This window comes from Lissotriton helveticus, chromosome 5_1 (genome assembly GCF_964261635.1).
Source record: "Lissotriton helveticus chromosome 5_1, aLisHel1.1, whole genome shotgun sequence".
Taxonomy (NCBI): domain Eukaryota; kingdom Metazoa; phylum Chordata; class Amphibia; order Caudata; family Salamandridae; genus Lissotriton; species Lissotriton helveticus.
This window is the reverse complement of record NC_136065.1, coordinates 1808427423-1808447787: the sequence shown is the minus strand read 5'-3', so window position 1 is coordinate 1808447787 and position 20365 is coordinate 1808427423.

Sequence of the window (20365 nt, the reverse complement as noted above, 5' to 3'; positions counted from 1 at the left end):
AGGAGCTAAAATCTCAAATAACAAATTCAAAAAAGTCCAAAGCATTTTAGAAATAATTGTTAACCTATGAACTTCCATATACCACTTTTCATGGTCCTCCAGCATTTTTGGAAAATGTTTTGTAAGAGAATAAAGATCAGCTCTTGCCAAAGGCACATGCTCATAACTCCCTCCAGATCCTTCTCTTAATGGAAATTCTAAAATGGACCCCAATTCGGAAGCACGGGTTTTCCCATTTGCTTTCTTCCAGTCTCTGAAGCTTTCTTTTTACTAGTAACTCCTTTCTTCCATCTTACTCTGCCCTTCTTTAAATCACTCAATTCTCTTGCCATTTCAACTATACCCCTGATATGAGCCCTTAGAGTAATTAAATCCAATTCATTTTGACATTTCTTCTCACATTCTTCAGAGAATAAACGTGTTATTTGTTCCCTCTACTTTGAGTAAATCAACCCAGGGAGATGAATCATAGTAATTGCAGTAAGTTTCATTATGTTTTCTTTTAAGGCATTGATATCATGCAGTCAAGGAGGCAACTGACAACAGAGAAAATTCACAAAATATATTTACTTTTGTGACTTCTATCCACATTTTACAATGAAAAAGCATGGCATGCAAGTTATGGCAAATCACAAAACTGTTACAATCACTTTGAACTAATCCAAGCTCTGAGAATTAAATTTGTTACTAGGTGAGCAATTTGCCCACAATGACGGACGCATTGCTTTTTCGTTATGAAATTTGGGAATCCCAGGAAGATGTAGTGATTGGAGTCGATTGGCAGGGGGGGTGAATAATTCTGGGATGGAGTTGGAGAAGCTTGGACAGGGGACCAGGGGTCTGTATGTGAGTGTTCCTCTGATGGTGGTTTTTGCAGCTAGTTTCATCTGAAAGTTGAGGTGTTTCATGATTAGCATGCTGTCATCAGCGGCGGTGCCTTAGAGGGTACCTTTGTGGATGATGGTAATGCCTCCGCCGTGTCTGCCGGCCTGGTTGCAGTGTAGCACCTTGTAGCCGGGGGTGTGGCAGTGGCGATATCTGGCGCTGAAGAGGGGGTGAGCCAGGTTTCTGTGATGAACATCTCATCGGGGTGAGGGAGGTTGCGGTGTCCCAGGCTAGTGGCATGCTTGCAGAGGGATTGGATGTTGATTAGCGAGTAGTGCCGGCTGGCTTAGGGTTGCTGGAGAGTTGGCATTGCAGGTGAAAAGGTAATTCTGGCAGGTGAAGAGGCCTTCAGTGGATCTTGGCGTGGTGATGCAGCAGTTGAGGGAATGTAGCTCATCGGATGTTGGGGGTCAGGGGTCCTGGCACTGGGTGCGGTCCGGTCGAGGACGGGCATAGACGGGATTGCCTTTAGCACGCATTAACATCCATTAAGTAGGTCCTGGGGTAGGACGGGTGCAGAAAGCAAGGCTGACTAGCGTGGGACGGGAACACAACTAAAGTAATATAGAAAGTAAGGATGACTAGGGGTGCAGGGGGGGCAGGGGCCCCTGAAATAATAAGCAAAATAATAAGACTCACTAGCAGGGGACGGGGATGCACAGCTGGACTACACATGGCAGCAGATTGGGGAGAGGGGGAACAAAGGAGCACCGAAGTGAGGTAGAAGGCAAGCAGCTGCAACCACGGCGTGAGGTGGAGCTGGCACAGGACCTGTTCAAAAGGGTAGGCAGAGTGGGCTAAAGAACGGTGATGGATTCAACCCAGATCTGTTGACTGGGTGTGAGTGTTTGATTGGTTCAGATGCTCCGTCCATCACCACCCCCTTTTGTACCACTTTGTTCGCCATAAGTTGGCAGGGTATGCTCAGAGGTGAGTCCCTTGCTCACTTTGCCACTGGATTCAAGCAAGCCGGGCTGAAGACGGCTGAAATGCCAGAAACCGGTCCTCGGAAGCTTGTTTCCGGTCCAGGGAAGGCATGGCTTGGCAGTTCGGGCTGGACTGTTCCCATGGGGCACAGGGTCAGACAGATTTACATGGGTGGCAGAGTGGGCTAAAGAACGGTGATGGATTAAACCCAGATCTGTTGACTGGGTGTGAGTGTTTGATTGGTTCAGATGCTCCGTCCATTACCACCCCCTTTTGTACCACTTTGTTCGCCATAAGTTGGCAGGGTATGCGCAGACGTGAGTCCCTTGCTCACTTTGCCACTGGATTCAAGCAAGCCGGTTTGAAGACGGCTGAAATGCCAAAAACCAGTCCTCGGAAGCTTGTTTCCGGTCCAGGGAAGGCATGGCTTGGCAGTTCGAGCTGGACTGTTCCCATGAGGCACAGGGTCAGACTGATTTGCATATGGCCATGTCTGAACTGGGGTGGCAGAGTGGGCTAAAGAACGGTGATGGATTAAACCCAGATCTGTTGACTGGATGTGAGTGTTTGATTGGTTCAGATGCTCCGTCCATCACCACCCCCTCTTGTACCACTTTGTTCGCCATAAGTTGGCAGGGTATGCACAGACGTGAGTCCCTTGCTCACTTTGCCACTGGATTCAAGCAAGCCGGGCTGAAGACGGCTGAAATGCCAGAAACTGGTCCTCTGAAGCTTGTTTCCTGTCCAGGCTTGGCTTGGCTGGGCAGTTCTGGCTGGAATGGTCCCATGAGGCACAGGGTCAGACTGATTTACATATGGCTATGTCTGAACTGGGGTGGCAGAGTGGGCTAAAGAACGGTGATGGATTAAATCCAGATCTGTTGACTGGGTGTGAGTGTTTGATGGGTTCAGATGCTCCGTCCATCACCACCCTCTTTTGTACCACTTTGTTCACCTTAAATTGGCAGGGTATGGTCAGACGTAAATGCCTTGATCACTTTGCCACTGGATTCAAGCAAGCCGGGCTAAAGACGGCTGAAATGCCAGAAACCGGTCCTCGGAAGATTGTTTCCGGTCCAGGGAAGGCATGGCTTGGCAGTTCGGGCTGGACTGTTCCCATGAGGCACAGGGTCAGACTGATTTGCATATGACCATGTCTGAACTGGGGTGGCAGAGTGGGCTAAAGAAAGGTGATGGATTAAACCCAGATCTATTGACTGGGTGTGAGTTTTTGATTGGTTCAGATGCTCCGTCCATCACCACCCCCTTTTGTACCACATTGTTTGCCATAAGTTGGCAGGGTATGCTCAGATGTGAGTCCCTTGCTCACTTTGCCACTGGATTCAAGCAAGCCGGGCTGAAGACGGCTGAAATGCCAGAAACCGGTCCTCGGAAGCTTGTTACCGGTCCAGGAAAGGCATGGCTTGGCAGTTCGGGCTGGACTGTTCCCATGAGGCACAGGGTCAGACTGATTTGCATATGGCCATGTCTGAACTGGGGTGGCAGAGTGGGCTAAAGAACGGTGATGGATTAAACCCAGATCATTTGACTGGGTGTGAGTGTTTGATTGGTTCAGATGCTCCATCCATCACCACCCCCTTTTGTACCAAAAGGGTTGCACAGCGGCTTCAATCTAGTAGTTCCTGGGTGGGAGGGTTTCTGGGAGGCGAGAAACGAGAAATGGCGGGAGAACGGGTGGTGTGCGGGACACTGACTGGTACAGAAAGCAAGACTGAGTAGAGTGTATGGGGGCACAACTAAAGTAATACAGAAAGTAAGGCTGACTAGCGGGGGATGGGGGCACATTTGAAAGATAAACAAAATAAGGTTGACTAGCAGGGGACGAGGCACAACTGGACTAAACAGGAAGGCTGACTGGGGAGGGGAAACACAGGAGCTCAGAAGCGAGGCATCAGTCAAGGACCTGCGACCACCGCGTGAGAGGGAGCTGGCACAGTACCTGCTCAATGGGGTAATGCAGAAGCCTCCATTAAGTTGTTCCTAGGGTGGGAGGGGCGCTGGGAGGCGGCAAAGGTGGAAATGAGAAATTACAGGAAAACGGGTGGCACAGGGGGGACACTGACTGGTACAGAAAGTAAGGCTGACTAGTGGGGAACAAGGGCAAAACTGAAACAATAAACAAAATAAGGATGACTAGCAGGGGACGGGGGTACAGCTGAACTAAACACGAAGCCTGACTGGGGGAGGGGGAAGGCAGGAGCACAGAAGCAAGGCAGCAGGCAAGGAGCTGCCACCATGGCATGAGGGGGAGCTAATACAGGACCTGCATATTAAATTACAAAATCCGAGTCTGTAACCATTGTACATTGCATGGGCCCAATGTAGAGAAATGTGCAGCACAAATGTGTGCCCAGTGGATTATTGTCAGAGCAATGTTATATGTTGTTATGAAAATTACAAATAACGTTTTTTTTAAATACTAAATCTGCAGACACACTGTAGTTGAGCAAATGTAGCATTTCATCAGCAAATCAGAGCACATGAAAAATTAACGTCATATTTCCTTACCACTCACGCACAATCCCACTGCATAAATCATTATTCAGCACCCTCTATGCTAATGTCTTGTGTTGATGCTCAGACATAGAGAGCAGCAAAACAATAACAGTGGAAATAATCCAATATAGCTCAGCTTGACTACATGCAGCAGAATTCGTGGGGAGAGAAAGTGGGCAGGGGGAAGAAGAAGCGTGAGTGACAAGGGTGACTTCTATCTTGGGCAAGGTTGCTTTTATGTCTAAGCTCAGGCATTGTTAACACATATTAGAAAAACACATGTCTGCACGTCATGGAGAACTTCTTTTAAAAGCAAGAAATACTATATCAGTGTTTACATGTGAAAGCAAGTGTTAAGATGCTTTCAGCACATTGTTAATGATGCACAAAAATATAAACCCATTAAAATCTTCAACACTAACATTTAGTACAAATGGGATGAGGTGCTTTCTCTGTGGTATGACAACTAAGAAGAGCTGTAGGCCCTGATTTGGTGACAGATCTTGGTACGTATGTGACGACCTTTGAGTGGGGCCTGAGAAACAAACTTTTGTAGGGTAATAGAATCGCTGAATTACCATACTCAAAAATTAGAATGGTGGTGAAGCCAAGTCTTGATGGCAGTTTAAGTAGCAGATACTGTGACCCAGTACCGGCTCCTGCAGGGAGTGGTGCTGGGCAGTGACACAGGGCGGGGGAGGGGCAGGGTGAGGGTTAGTAAACTTGGGATTAAGGCCTAACAGAGATAAGTATACAAATAAATAAATAACATTAATTTTGTTGCACGTGCTGCATCACAATGCAGTGTGCGCAATAACATTTGTTTTATTAATTTATTTGTATACTTACCTCCGTTAGCCAACAATCCAGAGTTTACTCCCCTCCACCTGCCCCTTTCCCGCCCTGCATCACCGCCCAGCAGCACTCCCTCCAGGAGCCGCTACTGCGGTGTGACATAACATCATATTAATGGATGATCCTGTGTGGATAAGAGTTACTTATTCGGGCTCTGTTTGTCTCCTGGTCTTGCATATACTGATTACACGCACTTTATGAATGCTATCCTCTTTAACTACTTCATCTTCATCCCAGTGGTGTAACTAGACCTACTGCCTGTTTGCCGCCTGGTGCAGGTAAGAGCTGTGGGGGTTGGGGAGGGGCAGCAGCTGAAGTTCCCGGGGGTACGGGGGATGGTGGTAATCGACAGACACAACTTGCTCACCTCCGCCACCCCCAAAAACACTGCCCCCCCTTAGGTACGCCACTGCTTCATCCAGGTCTTCAGGCTCAAGCAGAAAAGATGTCAGATTAATGGCTGACTTTTTATGTCAGAAAACTTGATGGATGATGTGTCTGCAAACTTTGCTGATGTGTTTTATATTTTGGTATTGATTGCCAGAAACAAGAAAGACAACATCATGCTTGGCTTACAAATTTTTGGGAATCGACAAAAATCAACAGATTTGTCTTTTTGAAAGCAGTGCTCCAATCCATTAATATCCCTGAGTGATAAAGCGCCTACCTACATAAGCATGGAGCACCCTGAAGAGACCATTTGCCATTATTCCTTATATGCCACTGGTGTCAAGGTAGGAATAAACAATGGTCCAGAACCTATTTCTTAATTGGTTGATTCAATCAGTACCTTATCAAATATTTATATATTCATGAGCGTTCCTCACAAATACACTCCAAACCATGAATGAACTGAGTTACTCAGAATAAAACACAGTATCACTACAACAACAATATATCAAAGAAGAAAGAGAAAACAATGTTTTATTCATTGTCTCTTATCACAAGGTTGATATTCCACAAAGTTTTCAATATATTTAGAGTAAAAAGGTACCCCAAAGAGCGTGCACAAAAAGAAGTGATCAAAGATGTGTATCGTGAAAGAAGAAAGAAAGGAAGTTCATAGGAAATAAACAAAATATTCACAATGATTTACTGTCATTACAGTCTTACAATTTTACGTAACAGAACAACCTGGCCCACATAAAAGTCTATAACACCTAACAACTGGATTGACTAAATACAGACAGTCATGTCAAATGTGTGCACTTTTTCATATATGGCGGAAGTGGGTCCTAGGTAGAGTTAATATCGTCGACGTTTCGACTCGACTTTAGGTCATCCGGTGAGTTAAACCTGGACCGTGCGAGTCTTCATCAGGACAATCAAAAATGGGGCAACCAAGGGTAAGGGATGACCCCAATGGTGCAAGGCTACACAGCGTATGCCTCCTGGTCAGTCAAAAGCAAAGTAAATCTATGGGATAAGATGATTCAATTCATCCATCTAGGACTGCTGATCATGATTCCACCCAGCCTTTTTTTAAATAAAACTTGAATCCTTCTCCGGTCTCACTCAATGGGAAAGCTCTTGAGTCGGTGGTATCATGTCCCCAACGCTCCTGTCTCGCCGAGATCAGGTAGCGTTCTGCTGTAAATTGTAGACTTCAAGCCAAATTCATTCGGTCGTCCAGTGTATCGAATATCATCAAGAACTACTAATTTGTAATAACTTGAGTCCTTCTCCGGTCTCACTCAGTGGGAAAACTCTTGAGCCGATAGTGACATTTCCACAACGGTCCTGTCCCGCCGAGATCAGGTAGCGTTCTGCTGTAAATTGCAGACTTCAAGCAAAGCTCGTATAATCCTCAAGTATACCGGCTGTTTACCGCATCGTCGGCCGGTAAACAAATTAGTAGTTCTAGACATTATTGGAGAATTGTCAGGCTCGAAGTGGTTCTCGAAATTGGACCTAAGGTCAGGGTACCACCAAATTCCCCTACACCCTGAATCACAACTCGCCGTGGATGCCAGCCCGACAGGCCTAGGGGCCGTGCTAACCCAGCAACAAGCGTGCGGAGAGTGGGCCCCCATTGCATATGCGAGCAGGACACTCACGCCGACCGAACAGCGATACTCGCAGATCGAGAGGGAGGCCATCGCCATATTGTGGGGGTGCCGACACTTCCACATCTACTTGTACGGACACCCGTTTGTGGTCATCACAGATCACAAGCCCCTCATTCCGCTGTTCCAGGGGTCCTCCTCACGCCCCCCCCTCTCGAATTGAGAAGTGGGTCCTCCAACTCCAGGAGTTCCAATTCACCGTGGAGTACCGACCGGGCACTCGAAACCCAGCGGACTACTTGTCGAGACACGCCCGCCCGGTCACTGACTCGGAAGCTGCAGAGGCTGCCGCCACAGAAGAATATGTCAGGATGATCGTGGAAAGGTCAAGACCCCTGCCAATCTCCCTAGAGGAGGTGGCGCAAGCCACTAGGGACGACGACTGCCTACAGATCGCCATCCAGGCTATCGCATCGGGCAACTGGAAGCCACTCCAAAGCCCAGCATCATTCCGCACACCTGGAGCTCAGGCAACACTGAAGGCCCTCCACCAAGTCCGAAACGAACTGTCTACATCCCCGGAAGGGTGCCTACTGAGAGGCCCTCGCCTGGTACTGCCCCACAGCCTCACCCAGCAAGCAGCCCTCCTAGCACATGGAGCGCACCAGGGCATCGTCAAATCCAAGAACCGCCTTCGGAGCAAACTCTGGTTCCCGGGCCTGGACAAGGTGGTCGAAGATATAGTCCAGCGATGTCCCGTGTGTCTGGCGACTAGCCTACCTAACCCTCCGGCGCCAGTGATTACGGAGGAAGGACAGACGTCTTCATGGGCGCTAACCAGTGCTGATTTTGGCAGCCTTCCCGGAGGAAAACACATGTTTGTGGTGATAGACGATTTCTCACGGTACCCTGAAGTAGAGATCCTGTCCTCGACTGCTGCAACCGAAGTCATTCCCAAGCTGGAAAAGATAATCGCCACCCATGGCCTCATTGGAGAACTACGCACAGACAATGGTCCCCCCTTCAATAGCGGCGAACTGGCTGCGTACTTACAATCTCACCGCATCAAACACCGACGCATAACCCCGAGATGGCCTCAAGCCAACGGGGAAGTTGAGAGACTAATGAGAACTCTGACCAAGACCATCCAGATTGCGTTAGCAGATGCCCAGAGCCTAGAGCTGGCCCTATATCAGTTTCTACGTGAGTACAGGCTGACACCCCACTGTACTACAGGAATCCCTCCTAGCCGCCTGTGTTTTGGCAGAACAGTCACTGACACTATACCGCATCACCCCACATGGGCGTCCTCACCAACCCCGCCTAATCGATCCATGGAACAGCGATCAAAGACCAATCGAGAGGCGTCCCAGAAAAGAAGAGCTGCCGACAGCCACATTCAGGTTGGTGACAGAGTGCTAGTGAAGGACCGCCACCCAGGAGGGAAGTTCCACCTTCCGTTTGAACTAGACCCGTGGACTGTCACCCAGGTTAAAGGCACCCTGGTCACGGCGACCAGGGGTGGCGAAGAAGTCACCAGGAACGTGTCCTTCTTTAAGAAATTCCCGAGTGGAGAAGAGGAAAGTTTCTCGGATTCCGAAGAACACCACCCTGTGCCGTCTCAAGGTCCACGGGAAGCTGTGGATGAAGAGACCCCCGGTGGAACGGAGAATTCAGGAGACAGCTCAGCCACACCAACCCAAAGGGACGTTGGGTCCCAAGGAGTGCAGAGCCACCCAGGTGTCGTCGAGGCAGACGGCTCTGAGGACATGTTTCAAACCCCGTCCGACAGACGCAGCCAGGGCAGGTACCATCTGCGCCCTTATCCGAAGCCATCCCAGAAGTACCAGGACTTTGTGGCCCGATGTCAACGCTAGAGGAACATGAACTGTACCCCCGCCAGGCCAAAGTAAGACTGTTCTTTTTTTGTATTTAATGTAACCCACAGAGACAGTATTTAAGACTCTAAGATGTTTATATTATGGTTGATGGGTTTTGTTGCATTTTGTTTTTCATCTCTGGGTAAAGGAGGAATATAATGTCGACGTAGTTTGGGCCCAACCATTTCACTGGGGTCCCGGAGATGTTCCCAAGCTCCACCCCTCCCCCCCCCCCCCGGGGCGTGGAGGTAATAGTTCAGCCCGACGTCTTCACGGAGGGCACGTACAATGTTAAATAAATAGCCCAGAGCACTGGGCGTGGGCAGGCAGAAAGCTGACCACATGCACCAAGCACACGTGTGTCCTGCACTTATTTCTAGGCCCCAGCTAGGACACTACAGAGGCATACGCTGTGTAGCCTTGCACCATTGGGGTCATCCCTTACCCTTGGTTGCCCCATTTTTGATTGTCCTGATGAAGACTCGCACGGTCCAGGTTTAACTCACCGGATGACCTAAAGTCGAGTCTTAAAAACCTAAAAACATTAGCTTTGGGACACTTGGAAAATCTAAGATTACAATCCGAAGTAGGGAAACCGTCCGTTCAACATGCAATAACGGTTCAATCCACCTTTTTAATTCAGCCCTACTTAACCCTCAACATTGGTACTTTTGATCGCTACCTTCTGATAAGATTCAGACTAAACTTATTTCATACACTGGTAGCCTTTCCAACCCCAAATGTCTGGGATTCAAATCCAACTTTATGTCCATGTGACGGAAAATCACTACAAACCACCCTTCATACCGTCCTGTTCTGCAAATTTTATCAGGAATTCCGTAAAGTCTGGCTACTGGCTCTTCTAAAATCCTGGGGTCTTAGACAATGTCGACCAGCCATGTTGAGCCTGCAGCTCTTGGACACTGAAGCCACCTGTTACCACGTCCTCAACTTTTTGAAGTGTATATACAGACACAGAAAAAATCTCTAAATTAACAGTACTGAACAAATTAATTGATTTTTAAAAATTAGATTGTGATTTTTTATGTCATCTGTAATCTATTTTGCACCGCATGTTTTATTATGTACCGCTTTTATGGATTTCTAAATAATCCGAATAAAGTTTATTATTATTATTACTAAAGTCGAGTCGAAACGTCGACGATATTAACTCTACCTAGGACCCACTTCCGCCATATATGAAAAAGTGCACACATTTGACATGACTGTCTGTATTTAGTCAATCCAGTTGTTAGGTGTTATAGACTTTTATGTGGGCCAGGTTGTTCTGTTACGGAAAATTGTAAGACCGTAATGACAGTAAATCATTGTGAATATTTTGTTTATTTCCTATGAACTTCCTTTCTTTCTTCTTTCACGATACACATCTTTGATCACTTCTTTTTGTGCACGCTCTTTGGGGCACCTTTTTACTCTAAATATATTGAAAACTTTGTGGAATATCAACCTTGTGATAAGAGACAATGAATAAAACATTGTTTTCTCTTCCTTCTTTGATATATTGTTGTTGTAGTGATACTGTGTTTTATTCTGAGTAACTCAGTTCATTTATGGTTTGGAGTGTATTTGTGAGGAACGCTCATGAATATATAAATATTTGATAAGGTACTGATTGAATCAGCCAATTAAGAAATAGGTTCTGGACCATTGTTTATTCTTATCGCACTATACCCAGGTCCGCATCCTTTTGGGTTGCCCCATTTTCATTAATGGTGTACTGGTGTCAAGGTAGCCTGGCTGATGAGGGATAGAACTCCAAAACCGGTCCCAGGATGCTTGTTTTCGGTCCAAGGACGATCTGGCCTGGCAGTTCGGGGTGAACTAAGACTGCTTTGCATGTGGCTGGGTTTGTACTGAATTGGCTTAGGGAGCAAAAAAAACGATGGGTTTAGGCCCAGATCTCTGTCCTGGGGTGAGTTTTTGACATTGACATTGGTGAATTTTTTGACATTGACATTGGCCTTTACCGCCAGTACGAAGCAGTTAAACAGGTCTTAAAGGAGGGACCAGGCATCAACACTTTGTCACTGTTAGTTAAAGAGTTCTTTGGAGGGCGGGGGGATTATTGCGTATGGCCCACCGGCTCCTCTGAGCAGGTGCACAATGCAATGCCACAGCTTTTTAATTCCCGGCGCGCAGCCAATCCGCATGTGGCTCCACCACCTAATTTTAATTATCACCTCATTTATAAGAGTTAGTTTGCTGATCAACGGAGGAGGAAAAATCGCGCCTCGGATAATCTGGGATCCTAGAGCGCTCCTTACCTTGAGTGGAAATAACCGTGTGAGAAAAACGAACCCGAGTTTCCGCAGCGATTGGAGCTAAATTTAGAGGCGATCAGAGCCGAGCCCGGCTCAGAAACCAACGGGAGTAGAAAGAACGGAGGTTTCTTTGTAATGGAGGAGTGAGGCCTAGTTCGGTGGGAAGAAAGGGTACGGGGAACACGGACAAAGGGAGCCCGTGAGCGGAGGACGGTGAGGAAAATAAAAAGAGATTAAGACTTGAGGGGGCACGAGAAGGGCGGAAAGTGCATGAGAAAGGCAGAATTTGGGAAAGAAAATATGTGGAAGAGGTGAGCAGTAGTAGTGAGGGAAACCGTCATAATGAGAGCTGATAAAGTTGTGAGGAAAAGTAGAAGAATGCAATCTATAAACTTTCTGGTAATCATTTTATTATGATTTCAAATGATAAACCCTAATAAAAGTAATTTTAGCATGCACATGACAAGGGCATTTCTAGCCTACTTTGTCTTGGAAAAAACCATAGTATGCTAAAGGAGAAGAAGGAGGAGTTTAAGGAAGAGATGGAAAGGGGACAAACCGGTAAAGAGAAGGGACAGAGGAAGGAACTAGGTATCACGGGATGAGGTAAAAGGAGAGAGTTAAGGAAAGATGAAAATATGATACAAAGGGGGGTGGCAAATAGTAGAAAATATAGTCATTAAAGTAGTTGGAGAGGAAGATAAAGCGGGAGCAATGGTAGAGACTGGGAAAAACATGGGATGGGGAAGATATGGGATTGGAGAGTAAATGTGAGAGCGCGAGAGATGAAGAGGGTGAGATAGAGAATGAGACAAAGAGAGATGGTGGGGAAAGTTTGTATATTTGTGTTATAGAGAAAGAGAGGGAGGGCATGAACTGGAAAAGAAAGAATGGAACAGAGGAGAGGTGAGGTAAGGCGGAAGACAAAGTGAGCTAGGAACTGATCGGGAATGATTTAGGGGCCTTTGGTTGGCTCCATGGACTGTCTGAAGCAGTCAGGCTGACTAATGGAGCAGGGTGCTCGGGGTAGGCCAGGTACTGGCCCAGAGAAGCAAGAGGTACAAGCAGGGCCTGTGGACCAGCACCTTTAGGTTCGAAGCCCAGTTGTTCCTCCAGAAAAGGCAATGTGACCCCGGGTAAACCATCTTCCTCTGTCTCTATTCCCTTATTTGCCAAAATTTGGACTGTCCTAAAATGTTTGTGTCTCTGCTGCAGTCAATGACATGTGCTCTATTTGCCATAACCACATTATACTCTGTAAATAATATTACCCTGGAATGGGGTATTTGCTGGGACAGGAAACCCATATTTCCTACTAGTTTCTGTGCCACACTGAGACCTAAAATCTGAAACTAGTGATTACCCCATAGATTTCGTCAGCCTTGGCCTGGCAAAATCTGTGAGGGGAACATTGCAGGGAAAACACCCCTGTAGTAATGACCTCAAACTCAGAATTTTCCCCACTACTCTTATTCAGGGTAGAGTTTTATTAATCAACATCACACGTGGCAGTTACATGTAATATTGTACTGTATTGTATTGATAGGTGTATAGCTCAGTACACACCTCTCCAGGAGAAGTGTTCCTTGCAGAATTCATTGGGCGAGGATGTGGCCTTACGGCCAGAGCTGCCGACTTTGGAACTGGGGAACCTGGTTTGATTCTCTGCCTCAACTCAACATCTTGTGATTCTGGACAAATATCCCTGTGTCTAAAAAAAACAAATGAACAAATGTGTCCTTGTGCAATGTAACTGGTGCTAATGTACAGCGCTGTAAGGCCTTTGGATTGAGTTTGTGCTATATAAAACTGCAAAATAAACCGACATTTCCAATTGATCAGCTCAAATAATAAATGCAAACAAACAACCATTTTAGCCATTATGAACCCCAGTGTGGCTGCTGTTCAGCATGGCTAAAAGTTAGTGGTGTGGAGTGGGGTTGAGTAGGTTAGGGTAGAGTTAAATGGGGTAGATTGGGGTAGAGTTGAATGTGGTAGATTGGGGTAGAGTGAAGTGGGGATAGAGTGGGGTAGAATGGAGTGGGTGGATTGAGGTAGATTGAAATGGGAAAGTTGGATAGATTAGCCTGGTAGATTGGAGTGGGGTAGGTTGTATCGGGGTAGATTGGCGTTGGAATGGAATAGAAAGGGGTGGATTAGAGTAGGGTAGATAAGAGTAGGGTAGATGGTATATATCGGGGTAGAGTGGAGTGGGATATATTGGGGTATATTGGAGTGGAGTGGGGTAGAATGGGGAAGAGTGGAGTGGGTTGGATTGGGGTAGATTGGAGTGAAGTGGGATAGAATGGAGTGGAATAGAATGGAGTGGAGTGGGTAGATTGGAGTGGGGTAGATTGGGTGTAATATAGTAGGGTAGAATGTTAATGTTATGTTAATGTTAAATTGCATTTATAAAGCGCTAATCACCAAAGGTCTCTAAGAGCTGCATCATAGATCAGACAGTCCGGGTTCCGTTGCGCCACTAAGCTTAGCATAGATCCGTGGAGGCCTGGTCAAATGCCTCTGTGAACAGCATTGTCTTCAGTCTCCTTCGAAACGGGAGCGATCTGACTTCCTTGCGCATGCCATCCGGTAGCTTATTCCACATCTGGGGAATAGAGACCGAGAAGGTCCGGCCTCCAAATGTCTCCCTGTTGAAGCGAGGTCAGGCAAGGAGGCTGGCCTGTAATGAGCGAAGGTGGCAGCCCTGTTCGTAGGGCTTCAAGCGGACTTTGATATATTTGCGTGCTTCACCAAACAGGGATTTGTGTGCAATGCATAGGCCCTTGAAGCTTACCCTTTGTTTAATAGGCAACCAGTGCAGTTGACGTAACAAGGGAGTAGCATGCGTTCTGCGAGGTAGTTTATATATCAACCTTGCTGCGTCATTCGTGACCACTTGGAGTTTCCTCAAGAGTATACCAGGGAGGCCAATGTAAACTGCATTGCCATAATGTAGGCGGGATAGAATGAGTGCAGTCACTGCTGCCTGCTTGGTGGTGGGTGACAACAGGATCGATAGTTTCCGAAGTTGACGCATGAATCCAATGGAATGGAATGGCCTGGGGTAGATTGGGGTAGTTTGGAGTGAGGTAGATTGGGGTGGAGTGGTTGTAGATTGGGAGATCGGGGTAGATTGGAGTGTTGTGTGGTAGACTGGGGTGGGGTAGATTGAAGTGGGGTAGATTGGGGTAGAATGGAGTGGAGTGCAGTGGATTGGGGTAGATTGGAGTGAAGATGGGCGGATTGGATTGGGGTAGATAGCAGCAGTGGAGTAGATTGGAGTGGAGTAGATTCGGGTAGAGTGGAGTGGGATAGATTGGAGCGAGTTAGATTGTTTGGGAAGGGGGGTAGATTGGAGTGAGATAGATAGGAGAGGGGTAGTTTGGAGTGGGGTAGAGTGGAGTGGTGTAGATCGGAGTAGAGTAGATTGGAGTGGAGTTGGATAGAGTGGTGTGAGCCAAGTTGGAATGGCATGGGGTAGATTGGAGTGGGATAGATTTATTTGGAGGGGGGTAGATTGGAGTGGAGTAAATTGGAGTGTTATAGATGGGGTAGATTGGAGTGGGGTAGGGTAGATTTGGGTGGCATATGGTAGATTGGGTAGGGTGGAATGGAGTCTGGTAGATTTGGGTAGAGTGGAGTGGGGTAGACTGCGTGGATTAGAGGGGCAGATTGGAGTGTGGTAGATTGAAGTAGAGTGGAGCGGGGTAGCTTGGAGGGGAATGAAGTGGAGTGCAGTGGATTGAGGTAGACTGGAGTGAAGATGGGCGGATTGGATTGGGGTAGATAGCAGTGGAGTAGATTGAGTGGAGTAGATTCAGGTAGAGTGGAGTGGGATAGATTGGAGTGAGATAGATTGTGTGGGGAGTGGGGTAGATTGGAGTGGATTGGGGTAAATTTGAGTGAGATATATAGGAGTGGGGTAGTTTGGAGTGGGGTAGATTGGAGTGGAGTGGTGTAGATCGGAGTGGAGTAGATTGAAGTGGAGTTGGATAGAGTGGTGTGAGCCAGGTTGGAATGGCATGGGGTAGATTGGAGTGGGATGGATTTGTTTGGAGTGGGGTAGGTTAGAGTGGAGTAGATTTGAATCTTATAGATTGGGGTAGATTGGAGTGGGTAGATTGGAGCGGGGCATATTGTATGGGTTAGGTTGGAGTAGGTACGTTTGGGGCGGAGTGGGGTGGGGTAGATTGGAGTGGGAGGGAGTGAGGTGGATGGGTTGGAGTAGGTTTGATTGGACTGGAGTAGGGTAGATTTGGGTGGCATAAGGTATATTGGAGTGAAGGGGAGTGGGTTAGATTGATTAGAGTGGAATGGAGTATGGTAGATTTGGGTAGAGTGGAGTGGGGTTGATTGGGTGGGGTAAATAGGAGTAGGGTAGATGGTATAGATTGGGGTAGAGTGGGGTGGGATATATTGGGGTATATTGGAGTGGAGTGGGGTAGAATGGGGAAGAGTGGAGTGGGTTGGACTGGGGTAGATTGGTGTGAAGTGGGATAGAATGGAGTGTAGTGAGATAATTGAAGTGGGGTAGATTGGGGTAGAATGGAGTGGAGTGCAGTGGATTGGGGTAGACTGGAGTGAAGATGGGCGGATTGGATTGGGGTAGATAGCAGTGGAGTAGATTGGAGTGGAGTAGATTCGGGTAGAGTGGAGTGGGATAGATTGGAGCGAGTTAGATTGTGTGGTAAGTGGGGTAGATTGGAGTGAGATAGATGGGAGAGGGGTAGTTTGGAGTGGGGTAGATTGGAGTGGAGTGGTGTAGATCGGAGTGGAGTAGATTGGAGTGGAGTTGGATAGAGTGGTGTGAGCCAGGTTGGAATGGCATGGGGTAGATTGGAGTGGGATCGATTTGTTTGGAGTGGGGTAGATTGGAGTGGAGTAAATTGGAGTGTTATAGATTGGGGTAGATTGGAGTGGGGTAGGGTATATTTGGGTGGCATATGGTAGATTGGAGTGAAGTAGAGTGGGGTAGATTGGGTAGAGTGGAATGAAGTACGGTAGATTTGGGTAGAGTGGAGTGAGGTAGCTTGGGTGGGGTAGATAGGAGTAGGGTAGAAGTTATAGATTGGGGTAGAGTGGAGTGGGATATATTGGGGTATATTGGAGTGGAGTGGGGTAGAATGGGTAAGAGTGGAGTGGCTTGGGTTGGGGTAGATTGGAGTGAAGTGGGATAGAATGGAGTGTAGTGGAATAGAATGGAGTGAAGTGGGTAGATTGGATTGGGGTAGAATGGGTGTATTATAGTAGGATAGCATGGAATGGCCTGGGGTAGATTGGGGTCGTTTTGAGTGAGGTAGATTGGGGTGGAGTGGTGTAGATTGGGAGATCGGGGTAGATTAGAGTGTTGTGGGGTTGACTGGGGTGGGGTAGATTGGGGTAGAATGGAGTGGAGAGCAGTGGATTGGGGTGGAGTGGGGTAGATTGCGTGAATTAGAGGGGCAGATTGGAGTGGGGTAGATTGAATTAGAGTGGAGCATTGGTAGCTTGGTGGGGAATAGAGTGAAGTGCAGTGGATTGGGGTAGACCTGAGTGAAGATGGGTGGATTGGATTGGGGTAGATAGCAGAGGAGTAGATTGGAGTGGAGTAGATTCGGGTAGAGTGGAGTGGGATAGTTTGGAGTGAGATAGATTGTGTGGGAAGTGGGGTAGATTGGAGTGGAGTGGTGTAGATGGGAGTGGAGTAGATTGAAGTGGAGTTGACTAGAGTGTTGTGAGCCAGGTTGGGATGGCGTGGGGTAGATTGGAGTGGGATAGATTTGTTTGGAGTGGGGTAGATTAAAGTAGATTGGAGTGTTATAGATTGGGGTAGATTGGAGTGGGGTAGATTGTAGCGGGGCATATTGGATGGGTTAGGTTGGAGTAGGTGCGTTTGGGGTTGAGTGGGGAGGGGTAGATTGGAGTGGGAGGAAGTGAAGTGGATGGGTTGGAGTAGGTTTGATTGGACTGGAGTAGGGTGGATTTGGGTGGCAAATGGTAGATTGGAGTGAAGTAGAGTGGGGTAGATTGGGTAGAGTGGAATGGAGTCTGGTAGATTTGGGTAGAGTGGAGTGGGGTAGATTGCGTGGATTAGAGGGGCAGATTGGAGTGTGGTAGATTGAAGTAGAGTGGAGCAGGGGTAGCTTGGAGGGGAATGGAGTGGAGTGCAGTGGATTGGGGTAGACTGGAGTGAAGATGGGTGGATTGGATTGGGGTAGATAGCAGTGGAGTAGATTGGAGTGGAGTAGATTCAGGTAGAGTGGAGTGGGATAGATTGGAGTGAGATAGATTGTGTGGGGAGTGGGGTAGATTGGAGTGGATTGGGGTAAATTTGAGTGAGATATATAGGAGTGGGGTAGATTGGAGTGGAGTGGTCTAGATCGGAGTGGAGTAGATTGAAGTGGAGTTGGATAGAGTGGTGTGAGCCAGGTTGGAATGGCATGGGGTAGATTGGAGGGGGATGGATTTGTTTGGAGTGGGGTAGATTAGAGTGGAGTAGATTTGAGTTTTATAGATTTGGGTAGATTGGAGTGGGGTAGATTGGAGCGGGGCATATTGTATGGGTTAGGTTGGAGTAGGTACGTTTCGGGCGGAGTGGGGTGGGGTAGATTGGAGTGGGAGGGAGTGAGGTGGATGGGTTGGAGTAGGTTTGATTGGACTGGAGTAGGGTCGATTTTGGTGGCATATGGTATATTGGAGTGAAGGGGAGTGGGTTAGATTGATTAGAGTGGAATGGAGTACGGTAGATTTGGGTAGAGTGGAGTGGGATATATTGGGGTATATTGGAGTGGGGTGGGGTAGAATGGGGAAGAGTGGAGTGGATTGTACTGGGGTAGATTGGTGTGAAGTGGGATAGAATGGAGTGTAGTGATATAATTGAAGTGGGGTAGATTGGGGTAGAATGGAGTGGAGTGCAGTGGATTGGGGTAGACTGGAGTGAAGATGGGCGGATTGGATTGGGGTAGATAGCAGTGGAGTAGATTGGAGTGGAGTAGATTCGGGTAGAGTGGAGTGGGATAGATTGGAGCGAGTTAGATTGTGTGGTAAGTGGGGTAGATTTGAGTGAGATAGATGGGAGAGGGGTAGTTTGGAGTGGGGTAGATTGGAGTGGAGTGGTGTAGATCGGAGTGGAGTAGATTGGAGTGGAGTTGGATAGAGTGGTGTGAGCCAGGTTGGAATGGCATGGGGTAGATTGGAGTGGGATAGATTTGTTTGGAGTGGGGTAGATTGGAGTGGAGTAAATTGGAGTGTTATAGATTGGGGTAGATTGGAGTGGGGTAGGGTATTTTTGGGTGGTATATGGTAGATTGGAGTGAAGTAGAGTGGGTAGATTGGGTAGAGTGGAATGGAGTGTGGTAGATTTGGGTAGAGTGGACGGGGTAGATTGCGTGGATTAGAGGGGCAGATTGGAGTGGGGTAGATTGAAGTAGAGTGGAGCGGGGGTAGCTTGGAGGGGAATGGAGTGGAGTGCAGTGGATTGGGGTAGACTGGAGTGAAGATGGGCAAATTGGATTGGGGTAGATAGCAGTGGAGTAGATTGGAGTGGAGTAGATTCAGGTGGAGTGAAGTATGATAGATTGGAGTGAGATAGATTGTGTGGGAAGTGGGGTAGATTGTAGTGGAGTGGGGTAAATTGGAGTGAGATAGATAGGAGTGGGGTAGTTTGGAGTGGGGTAGACTGAAGTGGAGTGGGGTAGATCGGAGTGGAGTAGATTGAAGTGGAGTTGGATAGAGTGATGTGAGCCTGGTTGGAGTGGCGTGGGGTAGGTTGGAGTGGGATAGATTTGTATGGAGTGGGGTAGATTAGAGTGGAGTAGATTGGAGTGTTATAGATTGGGGTAGATTGGAGTGGGGTAGATTGGAGCGGCGCATATTGGATGGGTTAGGTTGGAGTAGGTTCGTTTGGGGTGGAGTGGGGTGGGGTAGATTGGAGTGGGAGGGAGTGAGGTGGATGGGTTGGAGTAGGTTTGATTTGACTGGAGTAGGGTAGATTTGGGTGGCATATGGTAGATTGGAGTGAAGTAGAGTGGGGTAGATTGGGTAGAGTGGAATGAAGTACGGTAGATTTGGGTAGAATGGAGTGGGGTAGATTGGGTGCGGTAGATAGGAGTAGGGTAGAAGTTATAGATTGGGGTAGAGTGGAGTGGGATATATTGGGGTATATTGGAGTGGAGTGGGGTAGAATGGGTAAGAGTGGAGTGGGTTGGTTTGGGGTAGATTGGAGTGAAGTGGGATAGAATGGAGTGGAGTGGGTAGATTGGATTGGGGTAGAATGGGTGTATTATAGTAGGATAGAATGGAATGGCCTGGGGTAGATTGGGGCGTTTTGAGTGAGGTAGATTGGGGTGGAGTGGTGTAGATTGGGAGATCGGGGTAGATTAGAGTGTTGTGGGGTTGACTGGGGTGGGGTAGATTGGGGTAGAATGGAGTGGAGAGCAGTGGATTGGGGTGGAGTGGGGTAGATTGCGTGAATTAGAGGGGCAGATTGGAGTGGGGTAGATTGAATTAGAGTAGAGCAGGGGTAGCTTGGGGGAATAGAGTGAAGTGCAGTGGATTGGGGTAGACCTGAGTGAAGATGTGTGGATTGGATTGGGGTAGATAGCAGAGGAGTAGATTGCAGTGGAGTAGATTCGGGTAGAGTGGAGTGGGATAGTTTGGAGTGAGATAGAGTGTGTGGGAAGTGGGGTAGATTGGAGTGGAGTGGGGTAAATTGAAGTGAGATAGATAGGAGTGGGGTAGTTTGGAGTGGGGTAGATTGGAGTGGAGTGATGTAGATGGGAGTGGAGTAGATTGAAGTGGAGTTGACTAGAGTGTTGTGAGCCAGGTTGGGATGGCGTGTGGTAGATTGGAGTGGGACAGATTTGTTTGGATTGGGGTAGATTGAAGTAGATTGGAGTGTTATAGATTGGGGTAGATTGGAGTGGGGTAGATTGGAGCGGGGCATATTGGATGGGTTAGGTTGGAGTAGGTGCGTGTGGGGTTGAGTGGGGAGGGGTAGATTGGAGTGGGAGGGAGTGAAGTGGATGGGTTG